At 33.8% G+C, this 27,052-nt stretch overlaps 1 pseudogene; it reads left to right on the forward strand.

Moving 5' to 3' along the window:
• The first annotated feature begins 420 nt into the window (after positions 1–420).
• On the forward strand, positions 421–26,937 carry LOC110670943 (AP-5 complex subunit mu-like; annotated as a pseudogene).
• The last annotated feature ends 115 nt before the right edge of the window (positions 26,938–27,052 follow it).

Here is a 27,052-nt window from a genome sequence, read left to right on the forward strand (position 1 = left end):
GCTAAAATGATCCATCTACGGTAATAGTTTGCCAGGCTAAAACAAATACGTTTTGCTCATCTAGGATGATAGTCCATCAGGTTAAAACAAAGATGCTTACCCCATTTAAAATGATAGCCCACTAAGTAAGCAAATTAAAGGTGCAAGTCCACTTAAGAAATAGTTTACCAAACTAAGGAAATCAAAGGTACAAATTCACCTAAGGCGAAAATTCTACCATTATCAAGTTTATCAAGACCATAGTTCGCACTCAACAAAAAAAATTTAGGGGGATGACCAAAGCTTCCATATGTAAATGAACTTAAAGATTCGTACTCGAGGAGGGGATTAATGATATAGCTCCTCAAAATATATATAATTAATTCAGTAACTCGAGTTTTTGGATAGCCCATGATCCTAATGATATTTAATAGTTCAACCATGAGATTCATTCAATTGGTTCAACCACTGTAAGAACCACTTAATAAAAGAAAAGAATCTTGATTAAAGATAAGCAATCTTGATAAGATTATCAAATATAGCAATGCCTATAATTATGCACTATAAATAGAAATATAATTCTATAATTATGGTAACTGATAATATCTATATAATGTATAATTGACTTATCATAACTAACTATTATTTATATCCTATATAAAGAGATCAGATCATCATCTATGGAAGTATATTCTTTATTCCTAATCAATTTAATATACTATTCTCTTGTATCAGCTCTAACTTGAGTGTCAAATGACAAAATTATAAAGAGAAGGTGAAGTTCCACATGCCGGCAGTTGCAGCATCAGAGCTCTATGGATCATCAACAATCTTAATGTTGTCATTTTCTCCGGGCATCACCAGGAAATTACAGACATCAATGTTAAGTATATTCAAAATTCTCTCTTATATAAATGATTGGCATCTTCAATCTTTACTTACTAATATGTTGATTGGATTTCAATTTATGAATGGGATTCAATATGAGGTCAATTGGATATAAGTGTGGTTGATTTGAGGATTATGCATTTCTTCCTTTGCTATGTCTAAAGGTTGGCTTATTTCATGTATTTTTTATTATTTTCTTCATGTTTAAATAACATAGGAGGTTTCGGGTGGTGGAGAAGCAGTGGCAAGCTACTTGCAAGACCAAAAACGAGAGCTCAAATGAGGATATTGTTAAGTACACTCTGCTACCCTTTCTTCCAAATGACTCAAAAATAGCTGCTACATTTATGGAGAGGAAGAAAAAGTGTTACACCTTACCCCTCTGTAAGGCATAACATGATCCCGTAGAATTCTTAATGAACTACAGAACTTCACCTACCGATAACTCATTAAGTACCCTGCAAGGGATTTTAAAACAATTTTCTTACATTTTGGAAGTGGTGAGCATTTTGATAAGAATTTAAAACATTTATTCAAGTTTAAATACTAATAAAAATTTTTGTCCATTTTAAATTTTGCCGCAAATTTTATAAAAATTTTGACAGAGTTCCCTCTGTATTTTGAGAAACCAGTTTTTCAAAGACCTGTAAAAAGTACTTCCAAAAATATTTCACAACTCCCAACCTTCAATGACTCAATCATCTCAAAATATTTAATATTTCCATTCACAAAGCATAAAGCAGAAAATTCATATGAACAAATATTAAATTTACAGAAGAGAATCCAAAATAATATTATTACAATTTATTTGCAACTGCTCAACTTACATTGATACAAATAACATTTCTATATTTACATCAAGATTATCTACAAGGGTATAAAATAATACCCGTACAAAATGGTCAGAGTAGTCCTCGATTCAACAGCAGCTCACTCTGCTGCTTTCCCCTTACTCTTATCTGCGACAGCAAAATAAGCTATCGCTGAGTATAAAAATACTCAGTGGTGCACAATAAAAATTTAAAATGCAATAATTAAATCATTCATTGCCAAACACAATTCAAATGTTTCTCAAACACATTTCAACAATTATCAAAGTTCCTAATAACACCATTTTGTCAAATAATCTATTAAACATAGTTTAGTCAAACAATTTCATAAACACAGTGTTGCCAAAGTCATACACAACTTAAGCCATGACACAAAATTTCCGATCAATGCCGCGTTGTACACCACGACAAAGCAATCTCAACCCCATTAATGAAAATCAATGAGGGAGGTGGCTAGCTAGCTAATGAGTACTCATTCGATCTACAACCTCAACTGGCAAGCCAGAGAGGGAGGAAAATAAACGATCTCAACCCCATAAATGGAGGAGGAATAATAAGTATCTGTCATGCTAAGTGTGAATCAAAAATCCATTTCAAACATTTCATTCAAATATTGCATACAAAAATCAAATCAATTTCCAAAGTTACAATTTGGTCACAAGGTGGCAACACAAAAGTTCATAAATTCATAATACATACTAAATCAATTTTTCAAGGATAAAATGCTTAAATAGGGTTTATTGTGCACAAACCTCAAGCGAGTCGTCCCTTAGCCTCGACTCGGTTCCTCGGGTTCCTTCCCGATATTCTTTTCAACTGAAACACACAATTTTACAATGTTTCAGTACAAGAACTTAACATAAATCCAAAATAAATTTAGCTTCACAATTACCTAGCTCTAACGTGCTAAATTCGACGTTCTTTAAATTTTGTGTTTCGGGTTACTATTCACTGCACTATTCAAGTCAAATAGTTGAGTTTCTAAGGCTTAATAGGTATGGGAATTCCAACTTCACCCACATACCACATTTTGGTCACTAAACTTGTTGGTTTTGGTCATTTTCTCAAAGCTTACGTCATTTTGGCAAAATTGCCAATTTTCTGTTTTGGTGCTCTGAAGTTGCACTGTTCCATTGGCCAATCTACTATTGGAATTTGGAAAAACTTCCTTCATAGAAAATGTTCCTTATTGTCTTAAGTGTATTCTCATTTTTGGATCACCCCAATCGGAGTTTTGTAGCTCAAGTTATAGCTAAAATACAATTACTGTTCACGTGCACTGTTCATACTGCAACTATGGTTCTGGCAGGTTTTTTATCCAACTTTGTTTAGTAATTTGATCAAGTTAAGTTCATAATTTAGTCTAACTTTCTTCACATAAAATGTTCTACTATGTCTTAGGTTTCCATCGGTTTAAGGATCACCTAAATCAGAGTTTCCTACAGAGAGTTATAGCCATTCAAACATTACTGCTCAAATGGCAATCCTGCAGTTTTGCAGGTACAGTAACTCAACTTTGCTCAATAATTTGAATGGGTTAATGGCATAATTTGGGTTGGTGTTCTTCATAAAAGTTTTATATCTATATCTTATCTAATTGCTAGTAAAATTTCAGATCAATTTGATCTGTCTAGCTCGAATTAAGACTAAATGAACAGTTACTGTTCATTTGGTCGATTTAGTCTTGATGTGACTGCTCTCATTTCACTTTGGTCAATTGGTTCACCAAGTTTTAGTCAGTTTTTGGCCATGGTTCCTTAATGAAAATTGTGCTATTTTATGTCTATTTTCATCTCCAATTTGTGGCATATCAATTGGACTTATAAAATTTCTGTTTTGGTCCTTCAAAATTGGTTTGGTCATGCTGCCAGCAGCATGACCATTTGACCTACGAATTTAACTTCCATTCTCACAATTTCCACACATCTCTTTTGGTCATTATTGACCATTTTTCATCTCACAATAGACCAAAGTCATCATTTATGCATTTCTCCAAAATTTGCCTCAAAACCCTAATCTCACTATTTTGTTGCAATTAATCACATTTAAGAATTTCAACTTAACCATTCAACTAATTAAAGCTTTTAAACTCATTCTAATGCATCAAACCTCAATTACATGTTCAATTCTATCAATTCCATCAAACCCTAACCCCCATCAAGTTGGTTGAATTTCCCTTTTTCCCTCAACACAATATTTCTTTCCTTTTTTCATTAAATTTTCACTTGCTCAACATCATTTTCATAAGTATAAATTAATTTAAGTTAGGAGAGGGAGACTTACCTTTGCTGAAGCTTTTTCCAACTTCAATCTCTTCACTTTTTCTTCCTTTCTTTGCTTCTAAGTTCTTAACCAAGGTCTAATATCAAGATTTGGTGTTGGGAATTATGGGAATTATGAAGAAAATTTAGGGTTTTATGAGCTTCAAATATTCATCAATGGAGGATTTTTGAGAGAAATGGTGAGAGAGAGGGACGGTTGGACATGGGGAGGAAGAAAGTGATTTTTTTCTTTTTAATTGTTAGTAATTATCCCCTTTTAGAAGACCAAAAATCCCAATTTAATAAAATAAATTAATTAATCCTTTATGACATCATGCATAATGTCATCACCTTTGATTTTTCCATCTTCTTTTTTTTTCTATTTATTTTTTTCTATTAGTTCTTTAATTTAATTCTCGATTCCAAAATTTTCTTTTCTCCGATTTTATTTGACAGTTAGGTCAGGAGTCAGCCTCGGGGTCAATTGACCAAATTACCCCTCGCCGGTTCAACCCGATTTGTAAATAATTCCATATTTCTTCCAGCTCCCTGACCTAATTATTTGACTGGCTTAACAGTTCTTTTTCGTGATTTTCTCTTTTCCACTGTGTTCATAAGGGTCCTAAGGACTGCGGCGTCACTTTTTACAGTTCGAAATTTGAGTTTAAAATGACTTCGCAGTCGTTCCCGAGAAGGTCACTCATCGCTGCGACTCTCGGCTCGTTTAACCTCTTATGTTCTGTTTTTCTTATTTATAGTTAACTAATTAAACATTACTAATTATTTGTGTTTATGGCTTCTCAAGTTGTCTTAAGTGTGGCCCTAATCCCATTAATTGTCCGGACCGACACCGGTCACCGGAACAGTGAAATATACCAGGCTATACAAATAGGGGTGTTACAAAAGGTTAGCTTATTCTTTTTACTATACATTTTAGCTTTACTAAACTTCAAAGAATCAATTGACTTAAGATGATTTAAGTACACCTCAGGTAGCTGCATTACTAGATTAATCTTCACGCTTATAATGGCACTTTAATCATTTTAACTTATTGATAGTTTCAAAATTAACATGAATTCAATAGTTTTACATCGACTATACAGGTTTTATTTTTGCTTAAATTCCTTGTGTACAATGCTATTACTTTTTTCTCTTTTTAATTGTGGGAATAGCTATGTTAGACTGTTTCATTCCGCTGTAGTTATTGGTTTTTTTTGTCCTTGTAGTGAAGGTTCAACACGTGGGCATGGCATTGAAGGAACGGAAGCGTGAAAAATATAAGTTTATACCATTGAATTCAAAAATTTTCACCTAGAGTCACATGCATCATGCAAGATTTATTTTTATCTATTTGATTTCAATGATAAACAACATATTAAAACTCTTTTAATATGTTTTTGGATCTGTATTTGCCATTTAAGATTTTAAAATTAATCAAATTAATTTTAGAACCCTAGATTAAATCAAGAACGATTACACTAACCTCTTGATGCACTGCAGCGTGTCTGCGCCTTTGAGATTCGTCTTCAGGACACCAGATGTTGTCCCTCTAGCTTGTCCACACCAAGAACACCTATGGCAGCCCTTGAACAACTTCTAAAGCCTTTTCTATTAATTAGAAATTCAAGTTCTACCTTTTAAGAGATTAGTGATGTAAACAGGACACTAGAAACAATTTCTAGTGTTCTTAATTCAAGAGATTGATGGCTAATCTCTTTGAATTGATGAGAGATGAAGAAGAATAGAGGGAGGGCTGCAAAATGGCGTGACCAAGGAGTGTGGCTGCTGGTTATATTTTATTTTCTCATAACAACACTTAAATAGCTAGGTTAACACATTAAACCCTTGCCACATGTCACCCTTTGATTAGCTCTAGGTTTAAGTGACCCAATCACATTGTGTCAAGTGTCAAACTATATGTAATCTTGATTTTAATCATCTTACATGATTAAAAAAACATTTGGCAAGCTTATGTGTTATGCCATGTGTCACCATCTCATGGTGCCACGTGTCACACTGCAAAATGACCAAAATGCCCCTGTGTCTTAATTTTGAGTTCTCAACCCAAAATAATTATTTTTCTTCTTCTAATTAATTTATATCAAATATAAATTAATTAATTAATCTCTATTAATTAATTTCTCATTAATTAAATTAATATTTAAACACTTTAAATATAAATTTAACTTATATTATACATCCAATAATCTAGATTTAGTTTCAAGTCATGCTAGGGACTTTGCAAACTAATTGCAAACCAAACCTATTTAATTAATCAATTAAACTCTTTAATTAATTAATTAAATCATATTTAATTATGTGATAACTTGTGTATGTGTGTGACTTACTAGGCTCATCACTAATTGGCAATGAGACATGATATCAACTCTTAATATCATCAGAACTCTTTCTTACCATAAATGATTTCTCTAAATCATTTTATGAACCTCATAGACCATGGTTAACACCTAGCATAGCATGCCATGGCCACCCAATTAGTAATAAGGTTTACCTCAAATGAACCTATAATCATATGTTACCATGCACTAGAATCTCTCTGTTACAAAATCCCAACTCAAGCTGGAGTCATGGTTTATGTCAAACTCCATTTGCTATGAATATTATGTTCTCTTTTAATTCCAGTTCTTAATTAAAAAGATTTTCTCATCGAAACTCTTTTACGAATAAATCTATCTGTCTGGCAGGAACTTGAAACATCAAGAACAATTAAATGAACATAGGATTTTATCTCTATTTACTTAGAGGAACAGATTCCATCTTGATCAACACCTACCTCCATATATAACTAGTAAGAGCCAACACATGCCCATATACCCATACACAGTACAAGTATGAAAGCAGTATCAAACTCAAACTACCTATATACAAGATAACTGTGCTATCTCAGGTCTAAAGATTATATGCACTGATATGATTTATGACAAAACATTGACAAGAGTAAACTCCATGTGCTTATCATAAGTGTCACTGGTTCGGCCTACTTATTATTTATAAGTGCCTATCATGTTTGTTATATGGCATAAGACTCACCATTCCATCTTATTTATATCTCATATAAATAACTTGGGAACAAACATGAATACAATCTTTCTGGATAAGTCATGTCCTTATTATGAAGTATCCTCGATTGTGAACCTATTTATGATACTTCGTGCTAGAAATATTGTCACTCATTTTCTTAACAACTTAAGAATAATATTTCTAACAAAATATCAATGGACCTTTTCTATTACACATAAATATATTATGTAAACGGAAAAGTGGAAATGCCTTTTATTAATAAAAATATGTACAAGATACATACTAAATGATATGCTCTAGGGCATACTACTAACAATCTCCCACTAGCACTAGAGCCATTCATTACAATATCTTAGACCTATCTTCTCAAGATGTCGGTCTAACTGAGTGCGTGACATAGGCTTAGTGAATGGATCACTGGATTTTGGTGATGCTATTTCTGCATGGCTATATCGCCTTGCCCAACTATATCTCACGATAACGTGGTAGTGCCTTTCTATGTGTTTGGATTTTGGGTGAGACCTTAGTTCCTTAGCTCAGTATGATCGCTCCATTGTTGTCACGGTGTGGGGAACTCTTGACTCAATGGAAGGAACTACTGTAAGTTACATCACGAACTTCTTTATCCAAGCGACTTCCTTTGCGACATCGATCTGACAATATACTCACCTCTGTAGTGGAATCTGCGATCGTGCTCTGTTGGAACTCTTCCAACTCGCACCTCCATTACAAATGAACACATATCCAGAGGTAGACTTTCTATCATCGATATCTGATTGGAAATCAGAATCAGTATAACCATCCAATTGCAAGTCTCCACCTCCATAAATCAAGAATAAATCCTTAGTTCTTCTCAAGTACTTAAGAATATTCTTGATAGCTATCCAGTGTTCCAAACCTGGATTGGATTGATACCTGCTAGTCAAACTAACAGCATATGCGATATCCGGCCTAGTACACAACATTACATACATTAAACTTCCAATAGCCGAATCATATGTAATCCTGGCCATCTTATCTCTTTCTTCAAGTGTCTTTGGAGACATCTCTTTAGAAAGATGGATACCACGTCTCACTGGTAACAATCCTCTCTTGGAATCAAGTATGTTAAACCTCTTTAACACATTTTCCAAGTATAGACTTTGGGATAAACCAATTATTTTTTTCGCTCTATCTCTATAGATGCGAATTCCAAGAATATAGGTTGCCTCCCCTAAGTCTTTCATGGAGAATGTATTTGACAACCATACCTTTATAGTCGTCAACATACCTGTGTCATTACCCATCAACAGTATGTCATCCACATATAAGACAAGGAAAGTGATAGCACTGTCACTAACCTTCTTATATACACATGGCTCATCCTCATTTTTGATAAAACCAAAGGATTTAATGGCTTCATCAAAACGGATGTTCCAACTCCTCGAAGCTTGTTTCAACCCATAAATGGATCGCTTTAGCTTGCATACCTTGGAACCATCTTGGGATTCAAATCCCCTAAGTTGTTCCATGAAAATGTTTTCTTCAATGTATCCATTGAGAAAAGCTGTTTTGACATCCATCTGCCAAATCTCATAATCATAGTATGCAGCTATTGCTAATAAAATCCTAATTGATTTAAGCATGGAAACAGGCGAGAAAGTCTCCTCATAGTCGATTCCTTGCCTTTGGCGAAACCCTTTCGCTACTAGCCTTGCCATATAGGTCTCTACCTTTCCATCAGAACCAATTTTCTTCTTGAAAACCCATTTGTTCCCTATAGGTATAATACCTTCAGATGGGTCAACAAGATCCCAAACTTGATTCTTATACATGGAATCAATCTCGGATTTCATAGTATCAATCCATTTTGAAGAGTCTATATCTGATATAGCTTCTTCATAGGTAAGTGGATCATCTCCATGATCTACTTCTTCATGAGTAGACAACTCTTGTTTTTCTTCATGAAGAAAACCATATCTCACTGGTGGGTGAGATACCCTGGTTGTTCTACGAGGAACAGCTGTAGATGTTTCATCAATGGGTATTGGTTGACTAGATGGATCTATATCCATCTGATCTGTTGGTTGGTCAGAATTCTCCAATTCTAACTCTATTTGCCTTCCTTTGCCTCCTTCTTGAACAAACTGTTGTTCAAGAAATGTGGCATCTCTACTTATCACAACCTTTTATGAAGTAGGCAAATAAAAATAATATCCAAAACTATCTTTTGGATATCCAACAAATCGACCTTTTTCTGATCTGGTCTCCAATTTATTAGTGTTCAGTTTTTTGATATAAGCTAGACAACCCCAAATCTTAACATACTTAAGACTTGGTTTTCTTCCATGCCATATCTCATAAGGTGTGGAAGAAACTGATTTTGATGAAATCCTATTCAGAATATACAAAGCTGATTCTAATGTAAATCCCCAAAAGAAAATTGGCATATCAGTATAGCTCATCATACTACGTACCATATCCAATAGGGTACGATTTCTCCTTTCAGATACACTATTCAGCTGTGGCGTTCCTGGAGGAGTCAGCTGAGAAACAATGCCATGCTCTCTCAAGTATTCATGAAATTCAGTACTCAAATATTCACCTCCACGATCTGATCGAAGAGCTTTAATATTCTTTCCTGTTTGATTTTCTACTTCAGATTTAAATTCTTTGAACTTTTCAAAAGATTCATGTTTGTATTTCATCAAATACAAATACCCAAACCTTGATTTATCATCAGTAAATGTAATAAAATAATGAAAACCCCCTCTTGCCATTTCTTTAAATGGATCACATACATCACTATGTATTAGCTCCAAAATATTTTCAGCTCTTAGCTCTTGTCCAACAAAGGGTGATCTAGTCATTTTACCCTGAAGGCAAGATTCACAAGTTGGAGTAGGCTCAGAGCCCAATGAGGATAGAATCCCCATTTTCTCCAGTTTTGCAATCCTATCTTCTGCAACATGAAATAACCTTAAGTGCCAAATATATTTTTGAACTTGAGTTGGTTTTCACCATGGCATTGCATTAATTTAGATTGTTATACTCTGGGCAATGGAAACACTTTCTTACTGGCAATGGAAACAATTTCCTGTTGGCAATGGAAACACTTTCTTACTGGCAATGGAAACACTTTCCTTTGCCTTTGTCAGCTTTGGTCTTTGTTTTCTGTTTAGCTATTTTCTTAGAAGGACCAGGAATCTGAGGTTTCTTTTTCTTATTGCCCTTCTTCTTGTTGGACTTTCCAGCAGAAGAAGATGCAACCAAAGCTACCTCTTTCCCTTTATTGCCTGGCATATTCTTTTGGGCAATAACCAGCATGTTGAGTAAACCAACTAAGGTGCATTCCTGTTTAGTCATATGGAAATTTGTCACAAAATTCCCAAAAGACTCAGGAAGGGACTGAAGGATCAAATTAAATGCGTAGTTGGAAATCCATGTTGAAGTCAAGATGTTCCAACTGCTCAATCAGCCGAATCATCTTGTGGACATGATCCCCAACATTCTGTCCCTCAGACATCCTCATACGGAATAGCTGTCTAGATATCTCATACCTAGCATTCCTGCTGTACTCACCATACAACTCTTGTAGGTGAAGGAGGATCTCACTCGCACTCTGCATATTCTCATATTGCTTCTGTAACTCATTACTCATGGAAGCAAGCATGTAACACTTAGCTCTCATATCATGCTCCTTCCACTTATCCAAAGTATCATGTTCCTCTTGTGTGGCCTCTGGAGGTAAGAGACCAGGAACATTTGAATCTAGAACATATCCTATATGTTCAAGGTTCAGGACAAGCTTCAAATTTCTTAGCCAATCAGACAGATTTGGTCCTGTCAACCTATTGTGATCAAGTATGCTCGCAAGGATATTGGATGGTGGTGGTTGTTTTGTGCTCATTTTTATCAAAAAATTAACTGCAGAAAATAACCAGATTAATTAGTAAATGTATCATGTAATTAACCAAAATGATTATGGTCTTTTAATCAAATTGGTCCTCCCACTAACTTAGCGAATCCTACACTTCCAAAGTAGGAAACGGAAATCCTAGTTGGATGGATTTCTAGTGGGTGATTGAATTCTTATAATTCTATTGATCATCCTCAGGTACATCCATTATTGGAATTACAATAGACTATAAGTGGGCAACTCCTTGCCCATCACATCTCATGTGAGGTTCAATCCTTTACCTAGCCTCTAATGCTCAAAATCTCAGGTACATCCATTATTGACTTATCTTGCATTAGTTAAGTTGATCTCATTGAGCCAGTAATTATGTAAATAATTTTAATGTCCTCAGGTACATTCAATATTGGCCACCAAACCATTTACATATTTACAACATCTCATGCTTAACAATTATTCTTAAGAAAATCTCTTAAATTAATTGCATCTCATGCAACTATTTAAAATTTCTTAAAATAACTGCCCCAATGGAGGGCCAATGTTATAATTACTTTAATTATAGCATATCCAACTTAATCATTTGTTTGGAAGATTTTATGGTCATTCTAATTACTATTAAGGTCTCACTTTGCACATTATCCATTTAGCATGCATATATCATATAATTGCATACATTTCCATACATCTCATGCATTCATGGATAAGCAGTAAATATGGTATGATCATGGACTTTCTAAGGGATTCAATTCTGAGCCACCAAGAATTGAATCAGGGCATTCCTAGGTGCATTTCATTCATTCATTTTACAAGAGTTGCTGAAAGAGTACATAATCAACATTTGATCTTGAATTCCTCCCACTGGTCCCACCAATGCTCTTGACCTCCTTGAACTTCTTGCAATCCAATATTACATAGTAATCCTTGGCATACCAAAGCGAATTTACAAGAACTTAAATAAATGAAATTACAACCCAAAAATTATTACAAACTTAATAATACATTCCCAAAATAAATTAAAATAAATTAATTAATTTACAATCCCAAAGAAATATAAAAGAAATAAATCCAATCACATTGGTCTTTTATAGTCCAGATCATCCATCATGCATATCACTATTTAATAATTAAATAAAACATACATACTTAAATTAAATTGAATATCTCATATTCAACTTAAAAATCCAGATTTGAATATGATTCAAATAAATTTAAAAATTCAGATTTGAATCTCATTCAAACAAATTTAAAAATTCATATTTGAATCACATTCAAACAACTTCAAAAATTCAGATTTGAATCACATTCAAACATTTTTTTAAAAATCAGATTTGAATCACATTCAAACATTTTTTAAAAAATCAGATCTGAATTTTATTCAATCAATTTTAAAAAATCAGATTTAAATATGATTCAAACAACTTTAAAAATTCAGATTTGAATCACATTCAAACAACTTTTAAAATTCAGATTTGAATCACATTCAAACAATTTTTAAAATTCTGATTTGAATCATAATTTAATTGTATGATTAAAAATCATAATTAAACATTTTAATTAGTCATATGATGAACCTTTCATCATGCAACAATTGCAGAATTTAATAACAACCATGCGCACCATGATCTTCCAAAGCCATGCGCACCATGTTGGAGTTCATCAAGCATGCCGCCACACCTCTTGCTCCAACCAGCAATGGATCAATCATCTCATGATCAAATCACACAATTAAATCATATAATCAACAATATAAATGGCAAATATAGTGGCTCTGATACCAATTGAAGGAACGGAAGCGTGAAAAACACAAGTTTATACCATTGAATTCAAAAATTTTCACCTAGGGTCACATGCATCATGCAAGATTTATTTTTATCTATTTGATTTCAATGATAAACAACATATTAAAACTCTTTTAATATGTTTTTGGATCTGTATTTGCCATTTAAGATTTTAAAATTAATCAGATTAATTTTAGAACCCTAGATTAAATCAAGAACGATTACACTAACCTCTTGATGCACTGCAGCGTGTCTGCGCCTTTGAGATTCGTCTTCAGGACACCAGATGTTGTCCCTCTAGCTTGTCCACACCAAGAACACCTATGGCAGCCCTTGAACAGCTTCTAAAGCCTTTTCTATTAATTAGAAATTCAAGTTCTGCCTTTTAAGAGATTAGTGATGTAAACAGGACACTAGAAACAATTTCTAGTGTTCTTAATTCAAGAGATTGATGGCTAATCTCTTTGAATTGATGAGAGATGAAGAAGAAAAGAGGGAGGGTTGCAAAATGGCATGACCAAGGAGTGTGGCTGCTGGTTATATTTTATTTTCTCATAACAACACTTAAATAGCTAGATTAACACATTAAACCCTTGCCACATGTCACCCTTTGATTAGCTCTAGGTTTAAGTAACCCAATCACATTGTGCCAAGTGTCAAACCTATATGTAATCTTGATTTTAATCATCTTACATGATTAAAAAAATATTTGACAAGCTTATGTGTTATGCCATGTGTCACCATCTCATGGTGCCACGTGTCACACTGCAAAATGACCAAAATGCCCCTGTGTCTTAATTTTGAGTTCTCAACAAAAAATAATTATTTTTCTTCTTCTAATTAATTTATATCAAATATAAATTAATTAATTAATCTCTATTAATTAATTTCTCATTAATTAAATTTATATTTAAACACTTTAAATATAAATTTAACTTATATTATACATCCAATAATCTAGATTTAGTTTCAAGTCATGCTAGGGACTTTGCAAAATAATTGCAAACCAAACCTATTTAATTAATCAATTAAACTCTTTAATTAATTAATTAAATCATATTTAATTAGGTGATAACTTGTGTATGTGTGTGACTTACTAGGCTCATCACTAATTGGCAATGAGACATGATATCAACTCTTAATATCATCAGAACTCTTTCTTACCATAAATGATTTTTCTAAATCATTTTATGAACCTCATAGACCATGGTTAACACCTAGCATAGCATGCTATGGCCACCCAATTAGTAATAAGGTTTACCTTAAATGAACCTATAATCATATGTTACCATGCACTAGAATCTCTCTGTTACAAAATCCCAACTCAAGCTGGAGTCATGGTTTATGTCAAACTCCATTTGCTATGAATATTATGTTCTCTTTTAATTCCAGTTCTTGATTAAAAGATTTTCTCATCGAAACTCTTTTACGAATAAATCTATCTGTCCTGGCCAGGAACTTGAAACATCAAGAACAATTAAATGAACATAGGATTTTATCTCTATTTACTTAGAGGAACAGATTCCATCTTGATCAACACCTACCTCCATATATAACTAGTAAGAGCCAACACATGCCCATATACCCATACACAAGTATGAAAGTAGTATCAAACTCAAACTACCTATATACAAGATAACTGCTATCTCGTGTCTAAAGATTATATGCCTTGATATGATTTATGACAAAACATTGACAAGAGTAAACTCCATGTGCTTGTCATAAGTGTCACTGGTTCGGCCTACTTATCATTTATAAGTGCCTATCATGTTTGTTATATGGCATGAGACTCACCATTCCATCTTATTTATATCTCATATAAATAACTTGGGAACAAACATGAATACAATCTTTCTGGATAAGTCATGTCCTTATTATGAAGTATCCTCGATTGTGAACCTATTTATGATACTTCGTGTTAGAAATATTGTCACTCATTTTCTTAACAACTTAAGAATAATATTTCTAACAAAATATCAATGGACCTTTTCTATTACACATAAATATATTATGTAAACGGAAAAGTGGAAATGCCTTTTATTAATAAAAATATGTACAAGATACATACTAAATGATATGCTCTAGGGCATACTACTAACAGGCATAAGGGTGAAGGTTCAACACGTAGGCATGGCATAAGCGTGAATCATTCAGCTAAAGGGTCAAACTCCTGGGTTGATGACCTCATTATGCTCCACATTATAAGCCTTTGTATAGACTCAGAGAGGGAAGAAGAGAGTTATCTTTTATGGCCTTTAATTTTGCATGTAAGGGGCCCTTATTTTATTGTTGCATTACCATTGGTTGAGCCAAGGCATTTAAAAGTATATTTAAGATTATGCTCAATATCTGATTGTGGAAATGCTCTTGGAGTGGACGAAAGCATATCTTCCCTCCTGCCTGATCTTCCATCCATCACAGGGTATGGTAAGTTACTTGGAACATTATTTTTGATAAAGCTCTGGTGGCCTGGTTATCTTTTGGTTATGTTGATAGTAGTAAGCAGTGGGTGTTTCTGGTTATCTTCTGCCACTGATGGCCTTTAGAGTTTGGGCCTTTTTTGGGTGGCAAGTGCTCCTCACATCCTCCATTTCTCCCTATCACATCTCATTGCCATTTTGAAAGCCTTTCATCTTCCAGCATCTATCCTCATGGAATTTGTATGTCCCACAAAATAGGGATTTAAATTGGCCCTAAATGGTGTTGTAGTATATCTCATGGACCACTCAAATATTGGATAAATTGATCTGTAGTCGATCTTAGCATTTTGCATGTACAAAACAGGGTATAAGTGAAAATGTTGCATCTTTTTGGAATTGGATATGACTGTTCCATTATTTTTAACCTTTAAATATTTACCCTTTGATATTTCAGGTATGGCCTATTCTAAAGTGTCCTATCAGGGTGGTGCTTGAGTATCATGCAAGATGCAACAAATTAATTAGTTGCTTTGCATATAAGCTTTACTTCCAACAATTTGAATTTTTTCCAAGTGCCAATTGTATTGAACATTGAAGTGATTAAAATAATCATTGATACAATAAAGGTTTTAGTTAAGCTAATGCCTTGTTGGAATCTTGTATTCAACTAAGCCATATATCAATTGTTTAAAGCATGATAATTGGTGTCACACTTTCTAATAAATTTCTAAATCTCCTCAAAGTAATTTTCTTTGAACTTGGGAATAATCGATGCATTTCTTCCATTTTTCTTTTCCTTTACTAATAACATGTCATTCTGTTATGTCAAGGAAGAAAAGTACTGTCATTACATAGTGATATAACTTGCCTTTGAAGTTGATTGGTTTTCAAATTTTCATTATAGGGCATTCATGGTAGCGTTAGCCATCGGTGACATAATTATTGGTGATGTGGTGGATCCAAAGGTGTTTGTAAGTGTGTCACCATTTGTGAGAGGACTGTTGGATTCCTTAATTGGAAGCATAGGGATATCAGGGATCTCCTCTATGGCAAAACCTATTGCCACACCAATTGCATTTGCAACCCCATCCATCATTGCTGTAATTGGAGTTATTGCATCAAATGCTCCAAAAATTGGTTTGAGGCCTTTGGATAAAGATGCACTTCAAAATTTCATAAGTAGGGCAATGCCTTTCGATTGGTACTTTTTATGGTTTCTCTTGTTTCAAATCTTTACAAGCATTTAAGTTGTGAACCAATGTGTACTTGCATTTGTTTAATCCTACTAATTTTTGAGAAAGTTTGAAGAAAGAAATTTTATTGAATGAAAAGAGAGATTACAGAAGATATGTTTTGAGCTAAGTAACTAGCATATAAATACAGAGCCAAAGTAACTACTTTTCTAACTGACTTGTACACGTGGACTGTAACAAACTAACAATTTCTTCAGTTGACTTAACAGACTTTGGCACCTTTCCAATTTCATCCGATAGTCCCCGTAAGCTAGATAATAAATGTTGATCATTCCCAGCTTGAGAATGAGATCTTGAAAAGAAGCAACAGGCAATGGTTTGGTACAAATATCAACAAGTTGAGCTTGAGAATGAACTGAAAGTAATTTGATAAGACCTGATTGAACTCTCTCCCTGACTATATGGCAATCAATTTCAATGTGTATGGTGCATTCATGGAATGTAGGATTGGTTGCAATTTGAAGAGCTGACTTGTTATCACAAAATAGAAGAGCAGGTTGGTGATGAGGTACATGTAAATCTTGAAGGAAATAGGAAAGCCACTGAATTTCACATGTAGTTGAAGCTAAAGCCCTATATTCTACCTCTGAAGAAGATTTAGATACTGTGGTTTGCTTCTTGGCTTTCTAATAAATTAAAGATGAACCAAGATAAATGCAATAACTTGTAATAGACTTTTGAGAATCAAGACAACCTGCCTAATCTGAATCACAAAAAGCCTTAAGTTGAATGTTTGATTGAGAAGGGAAAAAGAGGCCTGTTCTAGGAGATGCTTTTACATATCTTAATACTCTATGTGCAGCCTGTAGATGTTGAGAAGTGGGCTTATCCAAGAATTGACTTAACTGTTGAACAGCAAAAGCAACATCTGGTCTGGTGGAAGTGAGATAAAGTAGCCTACTAATTAACTTTCTGTATTGAAGAGTGTCAAGCAAATGTTCACCTTCAGCTAGGCTTAACTTCAACTTGCTGTCCATTGGTGTCTTAGCAGGTTTAGAATCTAAAAACCCTATGTCTAAGAGAATATCCAAGGCATATTTTCTCTGATTTAAAGCAATACTAGAGTTTGTTCTTATAACTTCTAAACCCAAGAAATACTTCAAGTCCCCCAATTCCTTGATTTTAAATTGATGATCAAGGAAGGTTTTTACTTTGTTAATCTCAGACAAATTTGTCCCCACAAGTATCAAGCCATCAACATAGACTAATAATACTATCAAATCTGTATCAGAATGTTTAACAAAAAGAGAATAATCTAACTGTGATTGCTTATAGCCTAGAGATAAGAGAGCCTGAGATAACTTGGAGAACCATTGTGTACTAGCCTATTTTAGGCCATACAAGGACTTCTTGAGATGACATACTTGGTTAGGTTTTGAAGTAATGAAACCTAGTGGGAGTAGCATATAAACGTCTTCATGGAGATCTCCATGAAGAAATGCATTGTTGATATCAAGTTATTAAAGATGCCAATTACTTGTAGCAGCTAAAGCCAATAGTAACCTCACTATTGTCATCTTTGCAACTGGAGAGAAAGTGTTGAAGTAGTTAACACCTTCTATTTGCGTGTAACCCTTGGCTACCAAGCATGCCTTATACCTTTCCATTGTCCCATCAACCTTGTATTTGACTCTGAACACCCATTTACAACCTATAGGATTCTTTCCTTTTGGAAGGTCACTAACAACCATGTATTGTTTTATTCAAGAGCATCTATCTCTGTCTGCATTGCTTGCTTCTAGTAATCATGTTTCACAGCTTAATTGTAAGTCTTAGGCTCATGATGGACAGAAATGGACAAGCTAAAGTGTTTTTGTGTAGGAGATATATGAGAGTAAGACAAAACAGAAGATAAGGGATGAAAGGTACCTATATTGGAGAACTGCTCAGTAGCAAATGAAGTGGAGAGAAGGTTACAATGATAATCCTGTAAGTAAGAAAGAGGTTTTCTTAATCTAGTTGATTGTCTTATAGGTTGAGAATTATATATGGGAGGATCAGGAGATGGAGAAGTAGTAAAACAGTGTGGAGGAGTAAAAAAAAAAAAACCAGTAACAAAAGTGTAGAATCTTGAGGCAAAGAGAGAGGTGGAAAAAAAGGAGGTTCAGAATGAAATGAAAATAAATGTTCATGAAAAACAACATTTCTAGAGATGAAAATGTTTCTAGTGTGAAAATCAAGAAAGATATAACCTTTGGTACCAAGTTTATAGCCTAGAAAAACACATTTCTTGGCCCTAGGGTCAAATTTGGACTTACTTGCTATCAAAGTAGAAGCATAGCAGAGAGAACCAAAGACTTTAAGATCACTGATATTAGGTAAATGATTATAGAGAAGTTGAAATGGAGATTTATTTTGTAGAAGAGGTGAGGAAATTCTATTGATTAAGTAAACTGCATTGAGTAATGGTATAACACCAATATGATTTAGGAAGATTAGCTTGAAAATGTAAGGATTTAGCAACATTTAAAATATGTTGGTGCTTTCTTTCAACCAAACCATTTTTCTCAGGAGTTTCAACATAAGAACTTTAGTGAATAGTCCCTTTTGCAGAATAGAAAATAGGCATGTTAAACTCAGGACCATTGTCACTTCTAATGACCCTTATTTCGTTGAGAATTGAGTTTCAATTAAAAGAAAGAAAGACTGCAGAATTTGTCTTGGTTATGATTTTAACTGCAAAAGAAAAACCCAAGTTTGCCTTGTATAATCATCAACAACAGTCAAGAAATACTTGTGATTATGGATAGAGGGAATAGAAAATGGACCCCAAATGTCCACATGGATAAGATCAAATGCTTTATTGGATTGAGATTCACTTACAGGAAAGGACAATTTCTTTTGCTTAGCTGAATGACATATTTTATAACGCCTTTATTTTAGATAGTCCATACGTTCTACTATTCTGGTGACCAAGGTCTGTCCAGACAGTTAAAATGTCTGAAACTATAATTAGACTAGAGTGAGGAGTCATAAATAATTCAAATAAGTGTAAGAAAAATTAAGAAAAAATTTTAGAAATAAAATACAACAAAGTTAAATGAGCCGATGCCCCGATGATGGGTGATCCTAACGGGAAGTTACTGTCTTCATAGCTAGTGGCTCTAAACCCAAGGAAAATTCCGTGAAATAATTTTTGTACTTCAGAGAAGAGTCATTGAGGTTTCGATGGCATTAAAATGCCAAGAAAATGCTTAGAAAAATTTTTAGATTGGTACAGATAATTTTAATCTGTTAAGCAAAATGAAGGGCATTTTGGTCATTTCGCCTTCAGAGATGATTTTTGACCAACTTGTCCATTCAAGTAAGTAAGATTTGTAACATAAAATATGAATAAATATTGCTAAAAATTTAATCAAAAATTGATAAAAGAAAGAAGAAAAAGAAAATAAAATAAATTAAAATTTAATTAGAATTATTACGTATGCATGATGTAATTAAAGTCTCCCACCCAATTAAAACTTGACAACACATAAAATAAGAGATAAAAATCTATTAAAAAGGAAGAAAATGATATTCTTCCTCATTTTTCTTAGCCTTGGCCGAACTCCATTTTTGCAAAGTTCCTCACCATTTTTCTTCATACAAACTTGAATTCCCATGCAAACACACTTCAAAACTCATAACCTCCAACACAAAAATTAATAGTTAGACCTTGGGGAAGTGATTGGCTACCAAGAAATTAAAAGAAAGTAAAGATTGGACATCTCAAGATCTTTGCTCAAAGAGGTTAGTGCATATACTTCTTTCCTTCCTTCCTATCTTTTGTTTAGAAAGCTAAATTGAGTTCAATTTGTTGAAGAATAAAAGAAAATATATACGTATAACCACCCATGAATTTTGGCAGCTTTAAGTGAGTGATGATTTTGATGATTTAAACTGAATTAAATTGGTTTAATGATGGTGTTTGAGGAGTGTGTATGGATTAGAGGTTGAAGTCCAAGTGTTATGCATGAGTAGGAAGTTGGAAGTTAGGGTTTTGGGACTAAATTGGGAATTTTGTGCTTGGAGGTTCAATTGGTGTTTTAATGGTTAATTAGTGACCATTTGGTAAGGCTTGACCACAAAATGAAGAGAATTGTGGCATTAGATTAGGGATTTGGTATACTGCCCTGTTGTGCCAGTAGGTCTGGACTTTAGTCTAGTGTGTTTGGGCAGCCATAACTTGGTTTGTGTAGCTTCAATTGGTGCAAGACAAATTGGAGGTGAACTTAGACACATAATGACATAATTTTGATGAAGAAAGCCTGCCCAAAAAACCAACTTAGGATGACCTAAAAATTTTTCAAATCCCGGCAACCAATTCTGGACCTAGAAAAATTGACAAAATGAGGCCATAACTTTGTGTAGAGAGGTCCAAATGACAAGATTTTTATGGCAATGGAAAGCTTGAACAATTTAGAACAACTTTCATGAAGAACTCAAATTATGACCATAACCAATTCAAATTGCTAGTCTAAATTAGGACACCAAATCTGGTAGAACCAAATTTGCCCAGAAAATATGGGTAAAGACCAATCCGACCAGTTATAGTAAATTGACCATAACTTGAGTTACAAAACACCAAATGGAGTGATTCAAAAAGAAAATTAAAGAAGACACATAAAGGAACAACTTTGATGAATAGAATTTTGTTAAATTTCCACTGTAACAATGACCAATGGAACAGTAAACTTAAGTTATGAAATCTGAAAATTTTGAATAACATAAAATAAGTTTTGAAATGGTATTGAAAATCAATGGCAGCAAAAATAAAATGCAAAATATGGTATCTTGGTGAACTTAGGTTCAACAAATCTATTATGTATTAAAAAATCAACTTTTGTGTAGGAATAGTTAAGTGAATAGTAACCTCAATGAAATGAATGCAAATGACCAAAACTTAAATTACTAATGATATCTCACTTAAATGATTTAAGGTTTGTTTAAATCATGTGATTAGTTTGATGGGATTTATAGGCTCATCACAAATAGAACTTAGGAGAAATAGTTGATATAATTTGAAATGTGAATTGTCAATTACTATAAATGAAATATTAAAGGTATAAATGATGTGTAAATAATATTTGGAGACTTTCCTTTTTATTGAATAAAAATAAAAATTTGCTTGAACCTATGTACATATGAATTGGTGTGATAGATTAGAGATGAAATTATAAATGAACTATACAAATGAAATTTACGAACATATGCATTAGATAAAAATGAATTTGGACATTGTATTCCAACTAGGAAATAAAATAAAACCTATTGACACTTAATGGTACATGAGTGAAATTAAGAGTAATCATAAATACTTAGTAAGCAAAAACATTTCTTGAATTTCAAATGATAAATTATATAAATAGTGTAATAAATAAATAAACCATATTAATGTATGAATGAGATATGAGTTCTCATTATTGTAGAAGGAAAAAATATTTTGAGTACAATGGTAAAGAAAGATAATTGATGTGAATTGTGATCATATAAATGATCAAATGAATGTATAAATTATAGAATTTGTCATGAAATAATGAAGTTATAAAACATAATATATTAACATTTAATGGTACTATGTGCCCATGTATTGCCTAGACACGTGTGTCAGATTGGATAGATTAGCATGTCAATAGGCTATTGTTTTAGCAGTACTGCGTAAGGCTTTATGCCTATATTCATGGCTTTATGCCCGCACTCATGGCTTTTATGCCCGATTATGTGTTATCATGGCTTTTTAGCCATATTGATTGCATATGTGGTTGACGTTCCGCGTCCCATGGTATGACAGCACGAGGCACTGCGGTATCCAGTGCCAATAACCCGTTATCCAGTTTAGTCAGCCTGTCATAGGTTACTTGGGCAGTGTAAATTATTAAAATTATTTAAGAACATAGTAATTAAAAACATTAGAAAGTATTGAATGAAATGAAAAGAAAAAAAGGGATATACCTAAATTGACTTGGAAGAAAGTAGTATAACATGACCTAGAAGCATTACAAATTTCTGAGGATTTAACCCAAAATCGTTTAGAGTGGAGAAAGCGAATCTATATAACTGACCCCAAAGTTTTGGGATAAAGGCTTAGTTGAGTTGAGTATGAGAATTTTGATATGTGAATGGAGTATGAGGGAAAGTGGATGGAAATGAATGTGAGAATTGAAATACATGGATGATATTGAAATATGAGATGATTATAAGATTTTATTTTGAAAATATTATTGAAATTTCAAATAGGTGAATGGTGAAATACACCAAATGGTAATAGAAACAGGGGAAACTCCGTTGGTTTCTCCATAGAAAAATAATTGATATTAAAATATACAAAAACAAAATTTTTAAAGGAATAAAGTAAGATAAAATGGGGTGCTCCGGCACCAAGTATGACATGCTTTGCTCGGCTACACTTTAGTCGGGTGAGGGGTGTTATATATTTCACATATACTATTTTTGGTAAAAGTAACATCAAGAAAGAAATGCTGTAAAAGTTTTATTCTAGAAGTAGAAGGGTGACCAAGTCTATAGTGCGAGGTGTCAAATGTGGTGGAAGTAGCTAGAGATGTATGAGATGTGGATTTACAGAACTATGCATCACATATAGTCCTCCTTGAGCTTTAGTTGTACCAACTATCCTCCATTTGTTCAGGTCCTGAATGAAACATTTATGATGATGAAAAATGAGCAAGTAGTTAGTGGATGATAAAAGTTTAGTAGCAGAAATAAGATTGAAGTGAAAATTAGGCATATAAAGAACATCTTGAAGAAATAAAGAGCTAGAAAGTTGAACAATGCCAGAAATAGTGCTAGAAGTTTAACACCATTAGGAAGAGTAACATATATGGGAGAAATGGATTTAAAAAAAATGAAATTACTTATTGAATATGTGACATGGTCTGTAGCACCTGTATCCATGATCCATTTATGAGAATCAGTAAAGTAAGAGAAGATAAAATGAGTACCTGGCTATGGTGTAAAAGAAGAAACTAAATTAGTGACAAGAGTGGAATTAGGATATGAATTAGAGTTGGGAACAGAAGTGTAGAATCAAGTTATGATGCTTAAAGCAATGCTATCAGATTTTGATGTTGTTCTTGAGTCAAACCAATGTTGAAATTGCCATTACTTCCTTGAGCAAGAGAAATAGGTGTATTTATTGGTGATTTAACTTCAGCTCTGCCAGAAATATTATTAGCAACAACAGAATAACCTCTTGGTTTATAACTAGGAGGATAACTATGCTTCTTGTAGCATGTCTCAATTGTATGTCTAGGCTTTCCACAATAAGTACAAAATCTATTATCTCTACCAGAAGAAAACTGTTTTGGTATACCAGTGAATGTCTTAGGAGCAGAAAATGAACTTGCAGCAGAATTTGACACATCATATCTAACTGATCTATTCACAAACACCTTTGGTTCAGTGGCCAAAATAGGAGCTAACTGCCTTTCTTGTTGCACCACTGGAGAAAAAGCCTTATTGATGGAAGGAAAAGGATCAAGAAGCATAATTTGAGATTTAACAGTAGCATATTGATCATTTAGGCCTTTAAGAAACCTAATGACATAGTCATGATCATGATACTTCTTGATTTTCAAAAATGCTCCACATGTACATGAATTCTCACATGAACAGACAGGAATTAGCCTAAAATTTAGTAATTCATCCCAAAGAATCTTCAATTCAGTAAAGTAATCAGTAACAGATAGAGAAAATCTCCTCCTGTAAATTTGAAATCTGCAAAATATCTCCCTGAGAAAACCTCTCCTTCAGATCTTTCCAAACATCTACTACCTTATCAATCCAAAGAATAGTACAAGTAATAGATGGAGAGAAAGAATGGATTAACCATGAAAGAGCCATTGTATTGCATCGTTCCCAAGCACAATAAAGAAGATTTGTAGTTGCATGAATCGTCAAAGAACCATCGACAAACTTCAGTTTGTTTTTAGACAAAAGAGCCATTTGCATTGCCCTAGACCAAGAGTGATAATTGGGACCTGTAAGTACAGGAGACACTAAATTCAGTGCGGGATTTTCATTTGGCTACAAATAATATGGATTAAAAGGATTTTGTGTTGGATCACTGTTCGCAACCATGAAGAACAGATAGCAAAATCAAAAATCAACAAAGGAAGAACTCAACCTTGCAAAGAATTAAGAAAAAATAACCGCTCTAATACCATGAGAAAATTTGAAGAAAGAAATTTTATTGAATGAAAAGAGAGATTACAGAAGATATGTTTTGAGCTAAGTAGCTAGCATATAAATACAGAGCCAAAGTAACTACTTTCTAACTGACTTGTACGTGTCGACTGTAACAAACTAACAGTTTCTTCAGCTGACTTAACAGACTTTGGCACCTTTCCAATTTGATCTGATAGTTTTTTACATTTATCTACTCTTTCTTTACAGGCCTCTGGACCTAAACCACTCCAGTGTTTTCACCATCAAGGTTAATGGTTTTTCTTCATTAGATCTGCCCCCATCAGACCTAAAACAACTAGCATGGAAACCATATCTTTACAAAGGACAACAAAGAATACTATTCATAGTTCATGAGATTGTTCATGCTGCCATGTATGATAGAGATGACATTTCAGACACTCTATCCATCTCAGGCCAAATAAACTGTCGAGCAAAATTGGAAGGCTTGCACATTTGACAGGGTTGAACAAAGGTTCATGTTGAGGTTTTATCTTTCCTTCCTTGTGCTCAATTTCCAAAACAAGATGTGGATAAGCAGGCTATGATGTTTTCACCACTATTAGGCAATTTTGTTTTGGTGCGTTCCTAGGCAAATTGTGCCTTTGGTCCTCCTATAATAGGATTTTACCATTGTCAGTGGTCTTTGAAGATGAAGGTGCATTTCTATTCAAGGTGCAAATAATGAAAGGTTATAAGGCTCCTTTGACAATGGAGTTCTGTAATGTGACTATGCCTTTTCCAAGAAGAAGAGTTGTATCTTTTGATGGGACTCCTTCTGTTGGAGCAGTTTCAAAAACAGGGCACTCAGTTGAATGGAAAATTATTCCAAGTGGTAGGAACCTTACTGGGAAAAGTATTGAAGCAACTTTATCTGGAACAATTCGATTTGCACCACTGCAAATTCAAAGAGTGCCTTCCTCCAAGTATGGTTCTGAAAACATGAGTGAAGGAGAAAGTGATATTGAAGCAGAGAGTGCGAACAATATGGTAAATGTGGAAGAATTCTTAATAGGGAAAACGAAGGATCTTCCTCCAGTTGATCTAAAGGGCCATTTTGCTGGCAAGCATATAATCATGCCAATGTATGGGCTTTGCCTCCATTTATTTATCTTTGGTTGGTTTCATGCATTCTACAAGACACCTAAATTCATAAATAACATGGTACTTTTGTTACAGATATCTTTCAAGATTGCTGGGGCTTCATATCTGGAATATCTATTGATCCTAAATCTGTGAGTTTCTTACTCTCTAATGTATAAGAGCAGTTGATCTTCCATAATATAACAAGTGCACATTTGCAGATGCAACGCTGGTATAAGAGTAACATTTCTACATATATATATATATATAAACTGTGTGCACCTTTTCAATAATATCCCTAGGCTTTTAATTTTACCAGTTTGGGTCGTAAGTTACTGATTTTGTTTCAATTTTACTCAAAAGCGCTAGGGCATCGAGCAGGTGCTCATCCTAAAATGGACAAAAGTTATTGACTCGGGTCAAATGGGCTTCTCCTAAGCCTGAAGAGCCACCATATGGTTTGTCTTGCAAAATATGAATTACAAAAAGCATTCTATGCATTTTTTGTGCATACCTGTGTTCATCAAAATAGACATTTAAGGCACATTAACAAGAAGTTACAAGGAGACTTATGAAATATTCTGCCTTACAATTATTTGCTAGCTTTCTTGCATATCATGCTGAAAATAGGTGAGCATCTATCCAGCGGTTAAAGCGCCCATGGAGTTGTCAACTCAGGTAATCTTGTCTTCAAAATCCCATCATTTTAAATCTTGTAATATATAGACAAACTATAAGCAAGCAACTGATTAACTTCGTCTGAAAGTCGAAACTGGTTTATTATTGTCTGTCAATGTAACGTGTGAACATATTTGCAGAGGTTTCTACCCGAGCGCATTTCAGTTGTATCCCTAGAACTTTTTCTTGTCACCGCTGCTCATATCTTCTTCTGCTTCTTTCCTGTTTGAGTTCTTCCAATATTTAATTTTGACACCACTATGTCTTTACGTTAGTTTATTAAAATTTTTGATATCTTAAACTCTCAATCAAAGGACAAAGAAGTTGTTGTATCTTGAGTTAATTTGTTTAGATTCCTTGTATTTGCTGATATCATTCCTTTTTGTTTAGTTTTATCACATTCATTTCCAATATGCCCCAACTTTATGTGTCCTTGTAAAATAAATTTATGAAGCCTCTCCAGAATAGATGTTAATATAATCTTTTTTCACTTCTTCCAATTGCATTGACGGCACAAATACTTGAACCAGAATTATACATATGTGTGTGTATTGTTTTATACTCATTCTATTTAATTTAACAGGTTATTTCTGGGGATTGTATATTGTGGAATACGCTGAGGAAGTGTCCATCTGCAGCAACAGCTTAGGCGCAGGGATTTTATTGCAATGAAATAATGCAAGATTCATCTGATAGCACAAGACGGATGATTGCTGTTGGCTCGCACATGCTTTGAAATCCTATACATGCTGGCTGTTAATTAC

Source organism: Hevea brasiliensis, chromosome 15 (assembly GCF_030052815.1).
Source record: "Hevea brasiliensis isolate MT/VB/25A 57/8 chromosome 15, ASM3005281v1, whole genome shotgun sequence".
NCBI classification, from domain to species: Eukaryota; Viridiplantae; Streptophyta; class Magnoliopsida; order Malpighiales; family Euphorbiaceae; genus Hevea; species Hevea brasiliensis.